This window comes from Ictidomys tridecemlineatus, chromosome 6 (assembly GCF_052094955.1).
Source record: "Ictidomys tridecemlineatus isolate mIctTri1 chromosome 6, mIctTri1.hap1, whole genome shotgun sequence".
NCBI lineage: Eukaryota > Metazoa > Chordata > Mammalia > Rodentia > Sciuridae > Ictidomys > Ictidomys tridecemlineatus.
Window position 1 is genome coordinate 121073615 of NC_135482.1, and position 22566 is coordinate 121096180.

Below are 22566 nucleotides of genomic sequence, written 5' to 3' on the forward strand. Positions count from 1 at the left end.
GTCAGAATGACAATCATTAAGACTATAAGTAATAATAAATGTTGGTGAGGATGTGGAGGGAAAGGTACACTCATACACTGTTGGTGGGACTGAAAATTACTGCAGCTGCTCTGGAAAGCAGTATGGAGATTGCTCAAAACTTAGGAATGGAACTACCATCTGACCCAGCTATCCCACCTCTTGGTATATACCAAAAGATCTAAAATCAGCATACTATACAGATACAGCCATATCATTGTTATTGCACCAGAATTCACAATGGTATGCAACCAACCCAGGTGCCCATCAATGCCACAGCCCAGCCCAGGGCAGGGGTGACGAGGAACTTGTGTAGATTGATACAGCAGCAGTGAGAGCCCTTTATTGTAGGGCAGGAGGGGTATATATACATTCTGCACAGCTTATCTTAATTAACATAAACTAGATACAGCAGTCAACCAATAAGGAATCTCCACACTTCATGGCTTGCTGGCGCCACCTCACAAACCACTCCCCCTGTCAAAATGCCAGGCGCCATCCCAACTTGTTTATAGACTCTAACACATCAATAGAAGAATGGATAAAGAAAATACATATACACAATAGAGTATTACCCATTTATGGTAATATTTAATTATTCTTTAGAATAATGAAATTATGGCATTTGTTGGCATGTGAGTGAAACTAGAGACTATAATGTGATGCGAAAAAAGAAGACTCAGAAAATCAAAGGTCTCATATTTTCTTGAATATGTGAAAGATAAACCAAAATAAGCGGTAAAAAACAACAAAAAAAAATAAAGAAGAAGTTTTCATGAAAATAGAAGAGAGAAAAAGAAGTAGATTGAGGGGGAGGAAGAAAGGATGGGGAAAAGGGAAGAACAGTGGAGTGAATCTGACCAAATTTTCCTATGTACATATATAAATGTGCCAAAGTGAACCTCACCTTTATGTATATCCACAGGGAAGTAATTAAAAAAAAACTGCAAACAAATAGAAGAAAGATCAATAGAGTAGAGGAAAAGGATTAGAGAAAGGGAGTAGGGTAGGGAAAGGTGATCGACTGGGAACTGAATTAGAGCAAATTATACTCCATGATTGTATAATTATTTCAAAATGTACCCTAATATTATGTATGACTAAAATGAAAAAATAAAATTTTTTAAAAATTAGAAAAAAATAAGAAACTGATTTCAGGAGGTGGCTGAGAAAGGGTTGGTTAAAAAGCTGTATATGAGGCAATAGAGATTAGGGGATAAATGTAGACTTTGAGATAAGACCCTAGATTCAAATGGCAGCTGCATCACTTCCTGCTGGGTGCGGCTGGGTGACTGACTTATCCTCTCTGTCCATGATGTCCACATCTGTAATATGAGAAAGATAATAATACCGACTTCACAGAGGCACTTGGGAGGATAGAATAGACGACCACAACATCACATTTTAGACTAGTGCAAGACAGAGCCAATGTACTATATTAAATGACCTATTTTTATTATAATACTGTAAGAAGTTATTTGAATTAAAGAGAACCTCAAGTTCCTGCAATTCAGTGGTGTTTGAAAATTCCAGAGCCTCAGGGTGGAGCTACAGAAAGTCATAATTAGAACAAATGAATAAAAAAGACCTAGAAATTTATGAAGTCTAGGGTATATTACACAGATTACATCTTATAATGCTTGTGATGAAAAAAAGAAGTGAATTTCAATTGACAGAGCATACTTATTTAGCAGGATATTTGCTAAAGTTGCCCTATGTTAGGATTTTTAGCTTGAAAAACACCCTTTCCTCAGAGCTTGTAAGTAGAACTGGAGAGATCCAAGCTATTTATTCTTAATCAATAGTGTACCTTTAAAAGAAATAACCACAAAGTTTATTTCTTTCAAAGCAAATATTTTATACATAAAATAATAATAAAATTGAAACATTTATGCCTGCCATCTGTGATTAATTTTATACAAAAATGAAGATGTTTAAACCATGTCTAGCTGTTTTCTAGAAATAGTTTCTGAAATAGTTTTTATCTTCCTTGTTTCTTTCCTTTTAAAATACACAATAAATATTGGTGTTAGCCAAATCTTGCTTTCCATGCCTCAGCTACTTATGTAGAAAGACCGTAGACCAGCCTGAGCAGTCTATCAGGGCAGCCAGCTGCATGTGACTACTGAACACTTGAACTGCAGCTGCCAGGCTGAGGAAAGAAAGATCTAGTTGATTAATTTCCATTCATATTTAAAAACTGATCCTCACTTTAGTTGTTCAAAGTCTTTAAGAACATTTAGAACAACTTGGGTATATTAATCTACTTTTCAACTACAAATATTATGGAATCTTAACGAAGATCAAGTATCTCTAATTAAAATTTGGCATTCAGATTGAGACGTTCTAGAATAAAATTTACACCAGATTTTGAAAATTCAGTTTGAAAAACAAAAAGTAGATGTTTTCATTAAAATCTTTTTGGTATTGATTTTATGATAAATTGTACTTTGGATATGTTCAATATATTTATCTAAATAAATATATTACTAAAATTAATTTTGGCCATTTATTTTCACCTCTCCTTTTTAATATGGACACCAGAAAATTAAAACTTATATTTGTGGCACACATTATATTTGTGTGGGACAACACCTTAATCTCCAAAAAGTACAAAATCCTCAGAGAATGAGAAATGATAGATCTAAAACAAGGCTTATTTTTAACATTATCCTTGAGTGAAAAACAATTTGGTATGCACTCTCAGAAACTAAACGCTTGTTATTTGGTCTGAGAATGTAACTGACTCCCTTACTTTTGGGAGAAGAGAGGGTATGTATTTTAGGGGGAGGAGGGAGTAACCAATTAGTTTGTGTCTCATAGAGAATCTGAAAGTAAACTTACTTTCCTTTATTATTATATCAAGGAATACTTATTTATAAATATCTAAAACATAATTTAGTCTGAAGGAAGCTTAACAAATAGTTTCTTGATCTTTTGCAAAGTAATAAACATTATGTAGATGCCATAGCTGAATAAGGTTCTATTTTATAGACAGTCTAATTTTTTTTGTGCAGACTTAATTGTAGCAACATATACATACATATAAAATATTATGTATAATCTAAATTCATTTGTAATACATTTTACTTAATACATTAACATTATTTTGAAATTAAATCAAATTCCAAAACTTACTTCAAGGAAAATTACATCACATTAGACTTTTAATTTTTCTGGTCTCTATTTTTAATGTACATATGATGGATTGAATAATGTATGGCAAATGACTTTATTATACAAACAGGCACTTCGCATTCTTTTTAGGACTAACCACAGACTGCCAAAGAGGAATTTGACTACTCTTTGTTAAGTTTATATGTAAAGTTTAAATCATATTTAATATATGTAGACAAGATAATTAATTTTTTAAATTTTGGTTTTATTTTGATTATGAAAATTTTCAAATGTTAGTGAATTCTCACATCTCTCTTACCAAGATTCATCAATTATTATCTATTATCATCAAAAGTCATCTGTTTCCATTATTATTTCATCCATGTTCCTAGTCTTTGCCAAAATATTATAAATAATATTGTATTTACATGCAAGTATTTTGACAAGTTTGTTTACATTTTGTTCATGCAATTTCCATACCATTCTAACACCTAAGAAAATATTGTTCAATATGGACTCTATATGCAATTGATATTTTTAAATTGACTTATTAAAATCAATATACAAACTCTACTCTTTTTTGTGGATTTGAAGGTTTTTCTTAGACTGGCCATCCCTAACACTTTCAGCTGTACTCTATGCAAAGCTGCACATAGCTCTATTAATATGGAGGCTTTTCATGGAATGTACTTGATTTTTCTCAATACCTGGAGTTGTATACAAACACTAATTTTTGTAGGATAATATTTAGCTTTGACACTGGTTAAAATAAAACTTATATGACTTAGAAAAGAGAGAATGGGACATGAGAAATGGGAGCTGAAAAACTAGAGTGAGTTTGATTTGAGGACCTGTAGAATTTTTCTATTTATTCATGTAGGCATGCATGTATGGGTGTATTCTTTTCAATGTAAATGGGAGGAGCTGAATGGATTTATATCTAGAAGACAAAACACAACACGTTTTCAGGAATATTTAAACATACTAAAGGAAAATGAGCTAATAGCAAAAAATGGTGATGCAGGCTAGGGAGAGCTGACATGTGTACAAGGTAATTATCCTCCACACACACTTTCTGCCCTACCCCACTTCCCCCATCACTCAATATAGATGCGTGTGTGATCATGCAATATTGATTTAGTCTAAATTTTGGAAGAGTTGGTAATGATGCGGATCCTTCCTGTGACCTTCCTATATCTTTATTGAACATTCCTTTATTGGGACAGACTTAAGATTTCTAGTTGCCAGGCTCATATGTAGCTCTTCAGCTCAAGGAGGAAGCAGAATCTGCTCGAGTCTGCTTGCTTTCCACCTTGATTGCCATAGTTGGAGTTGTTGCCCACAGAACCTGGAAATGACACTAAATGCAGAAGTCATACCAACTCCCTCATTGAGCTTGCTTCTGGAATTGTCCATCTTTTCTTGTGTATGTTTATGCATATATATGTATGCATGGATGCATGTATGTGTATGCATGCCATGTACAAACACTGTTACCATGCCACCTAAAAAGTAGTGATGCTATATACCACTAAGACATTGAAAGTTTAAAAACAACTTCCCTTGTCCCCTCAGAATAGTTAAAAATATGTAGGTCTCCCACCCCCACCCCAAGGTAAGAGCTGGGAAAGATTCTATGCACAAATTTGAATTACTAACAAGTTGAATGAATGACTAGACTGCAAGGGGAACTCACACAATTCTGCAGAACTTTTGTCATCTTAACTATGCTCCTATCAAAATCCATTCTAGAGAATCTTATAAGGTACAAAAGGCTGCATTAAGGCAAGATCTTAACGAAAGAATATATTTAATATATTAATATATTTGCAATTGTAAGGATTTCTTAATGAAAGAAACTATTTCTCAGTATATCTTCCTTGTCTTCCCCTCTTCATATCTCACTGAATATTTCTATTTCCTTCCAAATTCAGGAATTTTGTTTTAGATTTCAGGTCTTAAAAAATGTTTTCACAGCTTCTTTCCAAACCCTCTTAGGTCTTAAAGAAATCATAAATCAAAGAACTCACCATATTTCATATATTACATCTTCTTACAATCTGTAGAAAAATGATTGATGCAGAAAATAGAAATCTGGCATCCCTGTCTCTGAAAGATTGCTAACTCTGACTAATCCTGCCTCTGATGGAAGATGTCTGTCTGCACGTCTGAAGGAAATTTGCTAAGGCCTAATCTAAGGATCAAAAGGTCTTAAAATCAGAGCAACAGTGAAAGACAATGACAGAATTATTAAACATGACTACATTTCACCAGAATAGATTACATATTTACTGTAGAATTAGAGGTCTCTAATGAAATTAAAATCTATCAACCATTTTCATTTAAACAAGGCAAAAAGTAAACTCAACAGTATCAGAGTGACAAAGAATAATTTGGTTCTTTCTTAAATTTTTTTTGTCTTTGTAATTATAATTATTGATGAAAATTGCATTCTTACTGCAAAAAAGATTAGATGTAATAAAAATTTTGTCTCAGGAAAGTCATTGTAATTGGGTGGTTATATGGAGTTCAACATTTAACAAAATTTGGGTTTTTGTACTCACATAATAAAACATAATATATTTGCAATTGTAAGAAACTTGAATTGTGCTTCATTTTACACACATATACATTCTTATTTCATCTTAAAGTTGCTAATCATAACATATTTTCACAAATATCTACAGGTCATGGTTTATATTATGGATTATAGAGATCAAGCTATATGTCTTTAGAAATTAAACAGATTTCTTCAATACATAGTATTATAGCTGATCATTGGTAAACATTTACAATAAGTTTAAAACTCATCAAAACGCAATATTATAGTATTTATGTCTTATATAATGAGTGTTCCTAAATATACCATTGTACATGGGCTTTAAAATCACTTATATTTAAGTATAACTTACCTACAGTAATGTACTAGTCGATGAACTTTGAAAAGTATATAGACACATATACATGAAAAAATGTATACAGTATCAGTATTCTCCTTATTATTATTTTCAGTATTTTGGTTGTGATGTCTTGGTATGCTTTTGTTTGTTTACCCTGCTTGACAGTACTGAATTTCTAGATTCTAAAGAATTATGTTTTTATTCAATTTGGAACCTGCTTGATCCTTATTCCTTCATATGTTTTGGTCTGTTCCTCTATTATACATATACATGTATTCACTCTTCTTTCTCATTTTTTCCAATACTGAGAATTGAAGCCAGAATCTTGCACATGCTATGTAAGCAATCTACTGAGCTACATCCCCAGACTTTGAAACTTGAGTTTGAGATAGGGTCTCACAAAATTACCCATGCTGTCCTCAAATTCGTGATTCTCCTACCCAGGTTGCTGGGATTTCAGATGTGCCCCAATATAGCCAGTTTACACATTTGACTGTTATTGTTATTAATCAGTAAGATATCCATTTTTTAAAGCCATCTTTCTCTCTGTTCTTCAGTTTGTATGATTCTGAATATACTTTGAATTAACTGTTTTACTTTGCAGTGTCTAATGTATTGTTAAGTATCCAATCTATTGTTAAGTGTACACCATGACCATACATTTTTCATTTGGGTACTTTTTTTTTCCGCTCTCGAATTATACTTAGTTCTTTGTATAGCTTACATTTATCATCTAGTTTTGTTCATCTTTTTCTTTATAACCATATTCACATATGTGATAGTTTGGAATCCCTTTTTTACTGTCACATCAAGTTCTATTTCCATGTATTAATATGTCTCCCGGCTATGGGTCATATTTTTCTGTTACTTTACATGCCTACTAATTCGTCCTCGAATGCTGAATATTTTTAATATTACAATGTTGAATTTCTAGATTTTGTTGTTAATATGATTTTTGGATCAGCTCTTGCTGGCTTGCTTTTATTTTTTACCTATTTTGTAAGGTCTGAGTACATTTTAGGGACTGTTTACTTTGTGCTGCATCCCTAGTTTTTACTGAAGTTCCAACTCTTCAATTAATTATTTCCAATCTGGCTGCGGGATCTAGAACATTCCTATCATTCTGCATACTCCACAGGTTTTCAACTTTTGGCTCCTCAATGTTTGTTCTTTGATTGGCCTACTGAGTCCCACCTAGAGGCAAGTACAGAGACGGGCTCAAAAAATACCCATTTTGGGGGGAAGAAAATATTTTTATCTTTTTTTTTTATTTTTTAAATTAATTGATTGATTTCTTCTAATTTGTTATACATGACATCAGAATGGATTTCAATTCATAGTACACAAATGGAGCATATTTTTTTTATTTCTCTGGTTGTACACAAAATAGAGTCCCACCATTTGTGTCTTCATATACGTATCTAGAGTAATGATGTCCATCTAGTTCCACCATATTTCCTACCCCAGTGCCCCTGTCTTTCCCTTCTTCACCTTTGCCCTATCCAAAGCATGGGAGGCATGAAGGAACCTTATTCAGCTTTCTAGAGCACTTTCTCTATGCTATTTCCTCCCCACCACAGTCCTGTGCCTGACAAATTCAAGCTGCTTCAGCCTCCCTGACTTATATAATCTCTGTGTTCCTAGCTCAGCAACACCATTGGGTTCTTCTTTGGTTATGCTCTTTGCATTGCAATTTTGGGGTGATGTTGGATTTCCCTCCTTTGATTTTGTTTTTTCAGAGATCATTGTTTCCTACTGACTATTGTGCAAGGGCAACTGTTTGCTTGTTTGATTTAACCTTCTGTTTTGTTTAATAAGCAGTTCTAGCTGGTTGCAGTACAGTGTGCCTGTAATCCCAGCTACCCAGGAGACTGAGGTAGAAGAATCAGTTGAGCCCAGGAATTTGAGGCCAGACTGGGCAACATAGCAAGACTCCCATCTCTCAGGGAAATTGCAAGACAAAACAATTTTAGTGGCAGGGGCAAGCCTAGTTCAGTACCTGATACTGTGTCCATAGTGCATTTACTTTTAGTCATTTAAATTATAGTAGGAAGGTTAGTGAATATGTTTTATACCATAAAAATATCATTGAATGCACCTGTTTTATAAGTTCAAAGTTTTCAAATTTAATTTTATTCTAGAATATTTAACTTGTAATACTAAAATATCTCACTCCTTAACAATTCTGTATTAGTCTTTAGCATTCAGGAGGTTAGTATAAACAGTGGTGCTAAATTAGGTATAATTTTGCCAGCACCCCCAGGAGACATTTAATAAGGTCTGGAGTTTTTGACAGGACTATGGGAAGATGGTTGATATTGACATTTAGTGAGTCAGAAATGCTGAAGACCAGAAATGCTGCTAAGTGTCCTGCAGTGTTCTGGATAAACCCCAGAAACAGAAGGTCAAAATGTAATAGTCCTGATGCTGACAAATTCTAATAAAAACCATTATCACATCAAATTTAACTGAATTGTAATTCCTTTTATTCAAACACGTTTTTCTCCCAATCATAACTATGATATTAACCATTGTAGTATAATTTGAATTTTAATTAATTAAATTAGGTACTATTACATTTCTTCTCCATAGAGCTTAATAATTCATTTGGGTGAGAGAATTTATTTATCATGTTCATGGATATATTAATGAAAAATTAAATAATTTCTCTGATTATAGCAGCTCTGATTATATATGTCATGATGTGAAATTACATTCATTACAAAAAAACATTTTCAACTTCCTAAATTTTTACTTTTAACCAAATTGAGAGAAGTAAGTCATAAAAACAAAACAAAACAAAAAAATCTTGGGCTGGGTTTGTAGCTCCAACATGTGAGGCCCTGGTTTCGATCCTAAGCACCACATAAAAATACATTAAATAAATAAAAATAAAGATATTGTGTCCATCTACAACTAAAAAATACTTAGCCTTTAAAAAATCTAATTTACTGAATTTTCTCATTTTTTTCCAATATAAATAACATCAACTGTTTTCTTATTTTTAAAATGTGAGTCAAATGCAATTGTCCTTTAACTGCTTGTGACAGAATAGAATACATTGTAATATAATGTGCCTCAAGCCAAAATAAAAATGATTCTGTAATGTTCACAGAGCTCTGTTAATTGATAAGTACTTTATAATTCATAGTGTAGATAAAAATTTATATTAAAAAAAACTCAAGTCACAGAATTGTCAAAACTGCCTTGCTTCCTAAATCTGTTGTTTTATTCTAAACTTTGCTGCCTCTACCAATCCCAAATTATAACTTTGGTTCTGCTCAACTTATAGTAGTAATCATACCTATTAATAGGGCTCTAGAGTTTACAGAATGCTTTCTTGTTCATATACTTTGGGCCTCACCCTAGTTCTGTGATATGTTTAAACATTATCATTTTTACAAGAAAGTAAAATGCTTACATTGGACAAGGCCACTTGTTTTATTAGGCAATGAAAATAATATAATGTTGGCCTAAACGTGTAAAATCAAAAAATCTTCATTGGAAAAGGTAATGAAACTTACTCACATTGTCCTAAATTGTGATTCTGTCTCCACCTTGTCCTAAATTGTGATTCTGTCTCCACCTTCCCTGGGCTTGGTTTTAATCCAATACCCAAGCATATTTCTGAGAGTAATTAATTGATGGGTTGGGAAGCTGAGGCTGGAGGATTGCAGGTTTGATCCAGCCTCAGCAACTCAGTGAGGCTGTAAGCAACATAATGAGATCCTGTCTCAAAATTAAAAAAAAAAAAAGGGCTGGGGATTTGGTTCAGTGGTTAAGTGCCCTTGAGTAGTTCAATCTTGGTATCCCCCCAAAATAAATAAATAAATAGATAGATAGATAGATAAATAAATAAATAAATAAAGGATGACCATTGAGCTGGGAACAGTGGTGCACTCCTATAATTCCAGTGGCTTGGGAGGCTAAGACAGAAGGGTCGTGAATTCAAAGCCAGCCTCAGCAACTGCAACTCAGGGAGGCCCTGTCTTCAAATAAAATAGGGGCTGGGGATGCTGGAGATGTACTCAACCTCGGATAACCCCCCCCTAAAAAAATAACTATCAAGTTATAAATGAAACAATGATAAAACAATGATAAAATCATCTTCATGCATGAATTATCATCAGAGGGTTCCCTCCGTTGTACTGTGCAAGACTGTAGCTAATAACCACCCAGTACACCACCTGTTGACAGTTTACTGATAATATAGTCTACATTATTATTTAGGGACAAAGAATATTTCTTCTATGTGCCCAAGAGATAAGAAGGCATTTAAAATTAAGACAAAGAGTGACAATGATATTATCTATGGGGCAGAGTAGAGATTCAAGGATTTTCAGACATATTCCAAAGTATTACAGGCTTTTTCAAATGTGCTGTTGTTGCTTGCTGGAAATGGACATTTGCTAATATGGACATTTGCTCTCCTCCCAAGTTTGCCATCTTTTCCCATGAGCATCAATGTGAAGGGAAGCAAGATTTAAAGAGGATTTTAGTGGATGAAAATTAGAGAACACAAGGGTGTTGGGTTTCTGAGCCAAATAGAAAATAAGAATTGAATGCTAGGTTTAAACATTTGCTCTAAGAATCAAGCAGAGGAGTGCATATCTCAGGGAAGTGATGGAAGGAAACAGACCAAAAGAAAAGTCTGCACCAGGCTGATGCGTTTCATTCCACAGACCCGTATGATACAATAGCACCCAGTGAGACCTGCAGGGCAAATGCCGTGCACAACCTCCCAAGGGTGACCACAACAGAGAAGGGTAGAAACAGGTAATCTTGGAAGCATCTTTTGCTGTCTCTTCTCTTGGCTCTTAGACACTTTCTGTACTGGGTAGAGTTTCCAGTGTGTCTTCTCTGATTTTACTTTTTAAAATAAAGCACATCTCAAGGGCAAGCCAAATTGTTTCTCATGCCTCGTGTCCTTTTTCTGTGTGCTGCACTCCAACTGGGTAACCCAAAGCACATGTCAGAGAGTCTTAGATCAGAAATCAAGAAAAACCAAACAAACCAGTAAATGATTGAACATTCAAGGAAACTCAAATACGCTACTGGATGGTCTTTTAAATATGCAAATTTTTCCCTAGAGAAATGTGTTATTTTGATAAAGGGACCTGTGCTCTTGGAAGAAAAGGTGTCAGAACATCTGCTTTGCTGTGGAAGAAAAACAAAACCCATCTTTCTGGCACAAATTTAAATAAATTATGCAGAAATAAAGAAAAGCTACAAAGCTGAGCTCCCTGCACCTAACTCTATGATGTAGTCTTTGACTTTTTAAACTTTTAGGAAATGAATTATTCACAAAGAATCTAGGACAGACCTTAAAGACCAATATTTTTTTTCTTTAAGTCATAAAAAGAAAAATTACGGAAAAAAGAATTTAATATTTTATTTATATGGATAATCATGTAACTCAATATTATTTATCAGCCAAATAAGAGCAATGTCTGAAAATACCTTCTTGGTGATATTATTTCTGAATTTCCTCTTTGACAAAAGAATGCAATGAATAATAAGAATCTGCCCTTAATCTGCTTTATGAACACACACATAATTAACTTCATAAAAGGTAATTTATATTCAATAAAATGCACCCATTTCGACTGTACAGCAAGTTTTGGAAATTGATGTAACACCTACCTACATCCTCACCCAAGAAATAGAATGTCCCCAACTTACTGTTTCCTCTTATGTTTTTTCTACTTTTGGGATGGCCAATGCGATGTGCATTCATTGAAAATTATACTTCAAATTTTGATTTTTGGATGTTTTCCCAGGATATCAGTAGGCATTTGGAGATTCTCTGCAACACCTGTGACCAGAGCACCCAGTCAGCCCCGTGATGCTGGAGGTGGGAGTAACCAATCCTCTACTATGAATTGTGTTGCTAAGCTGCCATGGTCTGTACGTTAGATAGACATGCATTTTTTACTTATAGCAATTTCAACTTAAGATAGATTCAAGTTATTATGATATGATCAGGATATAATGCCATCCAAAGTCAAGAAGCTTCTGTAAAAAGAGTCTCATTACCCCAAACCCCATGACGACTCTCCTGCTTATGGTACCCACTGTTCTAATTTCCCTAACTGTATATAAGTTGTGTTCACTGGAAAACTCACGAAAGTAGAATCATATGGAATATAACCTCTGTGTCTTCTTTCTTCTCTTTCACTCAGGAAAATGTTGAGACTCCTCCATACGTTACACATATCAGTACTATATTAATCACTAACTTGTGCTAAATGATATTCCCCTGTGAATGCAGCATGGATACATTATTGTGTGTACAGTTCACCTTTTAATGGACATTTCTCACAGTTGTTACCTTTTATGAATGAAGTTACATATTCCTGCTCAATTCTTTTTGGGGATCATTGAGGTTTTTTTCACTTATAAAATATAAGAAGTGAAACTGTAATTATAAGAAATGGTCAGACTGATTTACAGAGTGATTATACTATTTACCACATTCAATAGCAGTGTAGGAGAATTCTAGTTAGCTCCATGTGCATCTGATCTATATTATCAGTCATTTTAACTTTAGCCATTCTAAAATGTGTTTATCTACTTACTGTTTAATTTACACTTCTCTGTTAATTGGTAATGTTGAACATCATTTTATTGTTGGTCATGTTTGTTTTTCAAATCTTTTTCCCCCGTTTTTATTTGATTACTTCTTTGTTATTATTGAGTTTTTAAGAGTCTCTTATATGCTAAATACAAGTCTTTGTCTTTGTCATCCGACAAAGACAATATATATAGTGATCATATTTTCTTCTAGTCTCTGTGATTTGCAGTTTCCTTTCCCTTGGAAAAACAGATTTTAACTTTGATGAATTCCAAGTTTGCATTTTTTATTTTGTGTTATTGCTTTTTTGTACATTTTTTCTATTGCTTTTCTTGTACTCTTTTTTTCTATTTTTCCTAAAAGTTTTACAGTTTCAAGTGTAAATTTAGATTCATTTTGTATTTTAAATAAAGTGTTTTAAACTACAAATATTCAGTTGCTCTACACCATTTTAGTTTAATTAAATATTTTCCTAATAGTATTATGTTGCTGAGTTTTTGAAAATCAGTTGATTACTATTTTGACTCTCAGTTCAACCCCTGTCCAGTGGAGTTACTACACACACACACACATGCACTTTCACATTTGAAAAATAGTCACATAAAAATAAAAATAAACAAATGAAAAATTAATGTTAATACATTTAACCTAATATTTATATTTACATTTAAAAATCAATTTAACACTAATTTGCATTTAATAGCCAATTCAACCTAATATAACCAAAATGTCATTATTTTATCAATCAATGTAGTAATAATTATCCATGAGATAATTTACATTTCTTTTTCATATAATCTTCAAAACTGGCAAGTGTTTGCACCAGGTATTACAACACATCTCAATTTATACTAGCTACATTGCTAGTTCTCAAAAGCCACATGGACTAGTGGCTACTGTGTATGCAGTATGCAGTATGAATGTACACACAATAATGCATCCATGTTGCATTCACAGTTGAATATCATTTAGCACTCTATTCTGTCACATGACACTTTATGTTTATCTTTTTTTTTGCTAATTCCTTAGTCTTCTACTTCAGTAGTTTTATATTAAGTTATCAAATCAAGTAGTTTTTATATAAATATTCTCTTGATTTTTCAAACTAATTTTGACTATTTTAGGTCCTTAACATTGCATATAGTTTTTATCATCAAGTCAAAAGGCCACAGGGAATTTTGTTACCGTTATACTGATGTAGAACAAGGTAGGAAAAATTAACAGCTTAACAACAATATTTCAAAGCAGTAGATTATAGTGACTTTTTATATCTTCTGTAATCTAGTTGAATTTTATTCTCTAACTTTCAGTATAAAGAGGTTTTTTGTGTTTTAAATTGAAGTTTTAATAAAATATTTCACATTCTTGAAGCTGTTAACAAATATTATTTTTAAAAATTTTATCTATCTAATTTTTGTTGCTGGTTTATAAAACTTGAACTTGTTTTTGTTACTGATTTTGTTTCTTATAATTATGTATTAATTCACTTTTTAAATCTAAGGCATTTTTTAATGACTTTTAGGACTTTCTGTATAGAAAAACATGTCTTTTGAAACTTAAGTTTTTATTTTTCTTTATCACTATTTATGGATTTTATTTAGCTTTCTTGTTTTATTGCATTGGTTAGAATTGAAAGTAAACTATTAGCTTTTATCCTCCACTTAAAGGGAAGACATTTTGTCTTTCACCATTATGTATGATGTCTGCCAAAGGGTTTTCATGAATGATTTTTTTAACAATGTGAGGGCATTTCCTATGATGCCTAGTTTTCTGAGAAGTTTTAAGTTGAATGTGTGTTAGATTTTCTAATGCTCCTTCTTCATCTATTGATTTGATTATATAAACATGTTGCCTCAACCATGAATTTCTAGTATACCTAGTTGATCTGGATGTGTTATACTTTTTATTTAATCTTGCATCATAAGCTTTGTTAATTTTCATTGGATGATTTTGCATCTATAGTGATAAGAAAAATTGTTTCTGTCATTAAAATGTTTTATTCTGGGTCTTGGTATCAGAGTAATGAGTTGAGATGATTTTGTACAATAATATTGTAATTTTTAAAAATTAATTTCTTTAATTTATAAGGAAAAACAGGTATTTTTCATGGAATGTATTAATATAATATTTTTAACAGCTGTTCAGATCTTTTATTTTCTTTTTCAGTTAACTGTGGTAAATTTCATTTTTGCAAAAGTTATTGGCATAATTTTTTATAATATTCTATTTTAATTGCTTTATTTGTGTTAGAATCCCCATTTTCTTTCCCAAAACTTAGAGATTGTACATTTTCTCCTTTTTTCAAGTAATAACCTTGCCACTTTATTTATGCTTAAAAAGACATGAATTTGGATGTGCTAATTTTCTCTAATCTTTTACTTTATTGATTTCAACTCTGATTGCTATAATTTCTTTCCACTTACATTCTTTTATTCAATTTGCTCTTCTTCAGCTTCTTAAACTAGAAACTTGAATTTCATTGATTTTAAAACGTTTTCTCTTTTCTTACATAAGCGTTTAAAGCTACACCATTTCCTATTAAAATGTCTTCAGCTGCATCCCACCATTATTAATCAGTTTAAAATGTATTTGAAAATTTCTCTGTGCACTCATCTTTAAACAATAAGTATTTCAAATAATTGTATTTAAATTCCAAATATTTGAAAATTTTATAAATATTTTACTTCTATTGATTTTGTACTATAGGAAGAGAAAATACTCTAAGTTTTCATGTGTAGATTTTTAAAATATTTTCATTACATTTTTTTCTCCCCCCAAAGTTAATAAGTTCACTGAGTACCTCTTGTTTTGAACTTTGTAGGGTAAGAGAAGTCTGGCACTGGAAATTACATCCAAGAAGGAAGGACATTTCTTTTTGTTTCATTGTGTATCTTTAAAAGTCATGTATACTTTACAGATTTGATCACTTTATTAACATTGAATTGCTGAACAATTCAGACATCAATTGTCTTAAGTCCTTTGATTTAAAGATCAGGCTCAATTAATGCATACTACAACTGTGCATCAGATTTCGTTCTGGGCAATTTCTCATTATTAGTCTGGTGTCACTACAGAATTCAAACATGTTCCACTGATACAAACAGTGTCTTCTATCTTCATGGCTCCCTCAAACTCCTAAGGCATCACCATATACTCCCAGGGCACATGCTCAGTGAGAAATGTTGCCTTGCACTTTCACTTTACATATTTATCAACTTAGAATGATGCTGATTAAAGACTGTGCTAGCGTTTCACCTGTCTGCTTTGGGCTCCAGCCCCATCTCTTTTTTTTTGTTCTGCTCTGTATTCAGGGCATTGAACTGCAAACATTTGACCCCCCGCTCCTTTGCTGAGTGGAGCACAAGCAGGTTGGTGAAAACAATCTGAAAAACGTAAAATGTGTTTAAAATCACCTTTCTGCTTTATTACCATTAAAATATCTACCAAATATCTCAACCAAACTTCTCCTGCCTTTGTCTTTGCAGTTCCAGCCACAGCAACTTTTCCATGGTCTATTCATCTTGGTGGACCTCAATTTAATATAGGAGGTACCTTGGCTCATGTCCAGGACATTATCCCAGAGCTGCATCATGTAAATATCTTTGTATTGAGAAGAATCAGCTTCACCACTCTTAGTACTCGACTACAGAGGCAACAAATGTGCACACACATTCTTATTTCTTCGGAGTCCACCATTTGTGATTGAGTGTTTCATGGAAACCACTTTCTTGACAGCTCTTTCAGAAAAGAAAACAGATCATGGTTTTCCGTAAATAGGGCGAGTGAAGTGGGAGGAAGGAGGTCAGAAATCACTGGCTGAGACTCTCTGCAGGGTCAGACCCAGTTTGGTCTGGCTTTGTTTTTAAAATAATCAGCTGCTTCAGTGTCTTTGAAGCTCTTGAAGAGCAAGATGAAGTAGAGAATACTTCAGAGTCTGTGGGGATTGTGTCTGGATTTTTTCCTCGCTGCACGGCTGTATGTGTAACAGAAGGTCACTGGACACTAAATGAGCTCTACCCTGGGTGGTCCCTACCTATTGCCTCCCTGATGATGATTCCTGTTTCTTTCTGTTTCCATAGAAGGGGCAAGGAAGGAAAATTCAAAGAACTGGCAATCTGTCCTTTGGATACAGTGACCTTTCTAAATAAGCATTCAGCCTTTGGGACTGCAGCATACAAGCATTTTATTCCTTTGTTGTGGATCTTTTTAAAAAGCCACACACACAAAGTAAAACTAGAGACAAATTTGAAAATGCTTTCATTTTGGTTATTTGAAGTAAAGTCTAACGGTTAGGCAGCCCTAAGAAAGTATGCTCATATTAATTCATGGTGTGAACAAAAGTGGGTTTTAAACATTTAACCAAAGAAATAATGTTTCCATTGTCTTTATTTTTAATATGTGTCCATAGAATGCTTTTGATCAAAATGAGAGAAGCAATTAATATACATATATATATGTGTGTGTGTGTGGTGGCCTCCACCTATGTAGCCATAGATGGATATGTACATAAATATTTGTGCTTTAGGCTCTTTTATTTTTTAATCAGTTAAAGCGACCAATTAATTACTTGGTGATGTTTACACCTGCAAAGGGCACCCAATACACTGTTAGTCTACTTGTAATTTAGAGAGAAAAGCAAATCTTCTGTTTGAACTTCAGAGAGCTTTCCATGCAGGCCCAGCAGTTGTAAACTTACTAGGATAAATCACTCATACATTACTGCATTGTTATTGTGGTATTGGGCAAAAATAGTTGGCAGGCATTTCAAAGTAAATGCTTCAATCGAATGACGGCAGCTAAAGAGAAGGATGCCAAGACTAAAGCAAGTGCATACTTTGCTATGAAAGAAAGTTTTTTTTTCTAAATGGAATATTTAATAAAACGAATTGCAGTCATACCTTAATTTAATTAGAATGGTAGTAACGGACTTTAGGACTAAGTGGAAAGGTCAATTTTAACATGAAGTATTTTTTTGCTAATTTATTAACTTTAAAAATAACAAATGTAAACAAGTAGAAAAATCTCTAAAATAGAATAAGAGGTTGTCAACTCGGTTCAGCCATGATAAATACCCAGTTCTAGTTTGGAATTCCTCCCTGGAAATATAAATTGATTTTCCTCACAGCAAGAATGTGGTATGAGGTTGAATATAGGAAAACCAGATTTATTATTATTGTTATTATTGTTGAATCACATTGCCTTACCAGAGCTGAAGTGGGTCAGAATTTCCATTATAAGTTGCTGTTTTCATAAGGACTTTATAACTTGGACATGACAATTGGCTTTAGCCTTTAACTTGGTAAATAACATCTTTGCCTGGAACAGACCTTTCCCCGCCTTTTAATAATACCAAAGGCAAAAATCAGGCTAAACACCCTTTTTTCCCCCTTTAGCTTTGAAGTAAATGTATGAGAGGTATCTATAAATGTCAAATAAAGATTTGCTGTAGAGTTATAGTTTGTTTTTAATATAAAGAGACTACTAAGTGAACAATTAAGGTTTTTCTTTTTCTATTCTTTTATGTATTTATTTTAGTTTTAGGAGGAATCTAAAGATAAATCTTAGAATTGATTAGTTTATATATAACATAATTTATCTTCACCACAATTTTAAATTTTATCCAATCTATATGATCATTATTCTACATCGAATAGTTTTTTTTCCTGTTTACACAGCTTGTTTTGTAAATGCATGATTAAATATACTAAAATACATTCAAAAGGCTCAAAAATATCAATTCCCTAGTTTGATTACTCCAATGGAATCATTCAGTGCTTCACAATCTTCTGAAAATAGAAAATTTGTTTTAGTTTTGAACAACACCTGCTTTGTCTTCTTTTATATATTTTCATTCAAAATAAATCCAGGCATTTTCCTTGAATGTGGTTCTCCTAACACCTTTTGTTTATCTTAAATATTTATTTTTCAGTTGTAGTTGGACACAATACCTTTATTTTATTTATTTATTTTTTGTGTGGTGCTGAGGATTGAGCCCAGCACATATCAGGTGAGCAGCTAGGCAAGCACTCTACTGCTGAGCCACACCCCCAGCCCCACCTAACACCTTTATAAAGGCAGACAGAAGTTTGAGGGAGTCAGACATGGTAGTGACAATGGGTGTTTGACCTGAAAGCCACAGTGTTCTGCAGGCCTCTGCCTGGCTCATCCTTTGAACTCTTCCATGGGGTCTTAATTTCCACAGCCCCTGACTGAGTGGACTCCTTTTGAACCCACTACTCACTGTAAATGATTCTGTAGCAGGACCTTGGAACTTGAGCCTTGGTCATGGCTTTTTCCCTCCAAATACGGAAGGCAACATCTCCTTCCACGGTAAGATGGTTGCCAGACTTCCCCTTCAGAGCCAGACATAGAGCAGGAATCCTTCTGGTTTTATGTCCTGGCTACAATCTTTCATCAGTAGGTTTTCCAGTATTTTGGTTTGATTTTTCTTTTTTATTAATCGTGTCTGGGTCATGAACCCATTAGATAACCTGAAGAGTTCTAGGAACTCCTTTACAGAAAAATGTGTATTTGGAGAAAATCACACATCTAGTCATAAGAAATCCATGGATACCCCAAAGAACAACCATAAACTACGCAACCCATGAACTTCACCTAAGAAACTGCCCTAAATACTGTCCAACAATCAGAATATATAGTCCATCATATCTTTTCTTCTCTCCTCCAATGTCACACGCCCACTCTCTACTTCTAGCTGAAGCCCTATTTCACTGAGAACACAGAAATTACAAGAAGAGACCTTCTGGAGGCTTCCATCCGTCTATATATTCACCCGTGAGCCTCCAACTGTTCCCTCTGGTGGAGCACCTGATTCACAGATGCATTTTCTGTGTTCCTGGCTACAGCTAACCCAGACAGCGAAACAACAGTTACTTGCTCACTGTGAGAAAATTCCAGCCATTGTATACCCCAGTAATCTGCTTGCCTCTTCTACATTATCAATTTTTCTCTCTCTAGTGCATCTTTTCCATCCAGATATTAACAAGTTGTTAATTCTCTTATTTATAAAGTAAATTCAAACAAAGCACAAAGCTCTCAATCCCTCCTCTGTCTCACCCTAACCCACCTTCCCACCCACAGCTATTGGTGCATTTCTATCTTTACTTCACAAGATAAATCCTTAAAAGAGATACCTCTGTTTCTTTCTAGTTGCTTGTTTTTTCTTTTTTTTTTTCTCTGTAACCGGTCAGGCTTTGTTCAACTTCTCACCTCTCCATTCTACCAAAACTGGGTAGGTAACTGATAGCCTCCATGATACTAAATCCACTGGTCACTATTCAGGCTGCATTTTGCTGGACCCAAGTAAGAGTTCTGATATGGTGATTTCTCCCTCCCTTTGACCTTTCTTCTGACACCTGAATCTAAAAGGAATATGGTGCCTGATTTCCTTCTACTTCTCTATGTCCTTGGGTATTTCCTCCCCATCTCCCTGACAGCTAAGTAATAGACTAAGCTTAGGGATCCAGCCTTGTACCTACCATCATATCCTTGAAATTCTCTTAAAGTCTAGCTTGAATTTCCTCTATGTACCAAAGATTCCAAAGTTCAAAGTCACAGCCAACATGTTCCCCTTAGACTCCTTCCTTGATTTTATTTTCCTAGTATTTATCACTGGTTGATATGCTATAGATCTTACCTTATTATCATGTGTCATTCTTCTGCCACCAGAATGCAAACACTGGAAGGACAGGAACTGTGTATGTTATAATCACTGCTGCTTTCCCCAGCACTGAAAGCCCCTGCTTACCACTAAAAGAGATAATAAATATTTAATGAATAAATGAATATGTACAATAATAATTTATAACTTTTAAATTTAATAGAAAAAAATATTGGGGTCCTACTTGGCAGCTTGTTCTGAGATTATACCAGACACACCTTAATACCCAGATTTGAATGACTTGACTCATGATTTGAATTTGTACATGAGCCAGGTGAATGGAGTATAGATCAGAGCTCAGCAAATTACTATCTTGGGGTCAAATTTGACCTACTTGCTGCCTGTTTTTTAATAGCTCAAGATCTATGACTATTTACATTAAATACTTGGAAAAATTTAAAGACTAGCATTTCATGACACATTAATACTTCATGGCATTAAAATTCAAATTGCAGTCCCTATAAATAAAGCTTTATTGGAACATAGCACCATTGTTTTTAATGCACACTTCTATGGCTTCTTTCATGATATTTGTCTACAAAGCCTAAATTATTTACTCTTTGACCCTTTACAGAAAAGATGGGGCAAACTCTGTTACAGATGGCTTGCACCAAGTCACCTAGCTCATGAGAGTGGGGTCCTAATTGGAACCAGTTGTTTCTGTGTCTATGTTTCTGGATGCTCTACTTAGACATTGGTGCTGAATGTCATCCCTGAAGTTGCAAACAAAAAAAGCAATTTCCTGTTGTAAAAGTGAGGCCTTCTTGTTTTGGAGGAGATGGTGCTCATTTGATTCTGAGCAGGGAGCAACTCACTGACACAAATGCTGCTTGTCCCAGCCTATCAGCAGGAAGCAGCTTCTTCAGAGCAGAGCGGGAAGTGCTTATACTAGGTGATGCTCTCCAGTCTCCAGGGGCTTGATCTAGTAATTTAATGACCTTCCTACTCTGAGGGAAAAAAAATTCTTCCAGCAAACATGGTGCAGAGACTATTGTGGTAGCACAGGGAGACCCTGATAGTGTTAATATGAATTTGGAAAAAAAGGAGAAAAATACTTCCTGAGGGCAATATCCATTCACTTATTTTCCTGGGGGCGATCTTCCCTTTTACTTGTTTGTTGAACAACTGGCTCCATTTCATTCTCTTTCTATTAATATCGAGGACTGTTAGGATGGAAATCAAGGACCCTTAGGCTTATCTAGAGTCCTTATTCTGCCCCAAGGCAGTGCCTCGGGAAATATGTGAAATCTCTTTATTCTGCATAAGACATCCATTTAATATTTTGTAGATTTCTTTGATTTGCTATAAAATATGGGTGCACAGAGTAAATAAATTTGTTGTGATTCAAAGGATAGAAATTTTCTGACTTGTTACCTCACTAATTCAAAATGATAATTTTAGAGCTGAGGGTGAAGCCTTAGGTTCCAACTACATTATTTCCAACAAGCAAAACAAAACAAAATGTATTCAAAATGATGTTTACTTGCTATTTTTTTAAACTTAGGGGTAAAAATATCTTAGGGGAATTTTTGTTGACTATTTTTGTTTGTAGTTACAATGACATTGACAAAGGTAAAAACATAGTTCAACAAATAGAACTGGAAAAATCAGTAATTCATATGGAAAAAAGGAAAATGGATTTCCTACCTCTTAGCATACACAAAAATGAAATCCAGATGGATTAAGAACTTAAATGTCAAAAGAAAAACTTCAAAACTTTTAGAATAAAACATAAGGGAACAATGTTATGACCTCAGGGTAGGGAAACATTTCTTCAACATGACACAAAGTGTGCAAAATATAACAAAAAAATTACTCATTTAATAATCTTAGGTGTTTTTTTTAAGCATGTTCATCACAGGACATCTTACATTAAACAAAAGTCAAATTTTAAATTAGGGGAGAATTTGCAACATTTAAAAACCAACAAAAATTATTATCATATATGTGCAAAAAAAATTACAAACATCACTTTTTCAAAAGAATAAGGAAAAAAAAATCCTGTATGAGATGAAAATGAACAAAATGAAAGAACAGGCATTTCACATAAGAAGAAATGCTAAAAGATAACAGATAGGAACAGACAAAGTCACCAGTTAAGGAAGTGCAAATTAAGATAAAATTAAATGCTGCCTATATCTCCTTAGTTTGACAAAGAGTAAAAGTCTGACATCAATCAAATATTGTAAAGGGCGAGTAGAAATTTTTATATACTGCTAGTGAGAGAATAAATTGTATTTCCACACGGAAAACATTTTGGCATTATTTCATGGCAA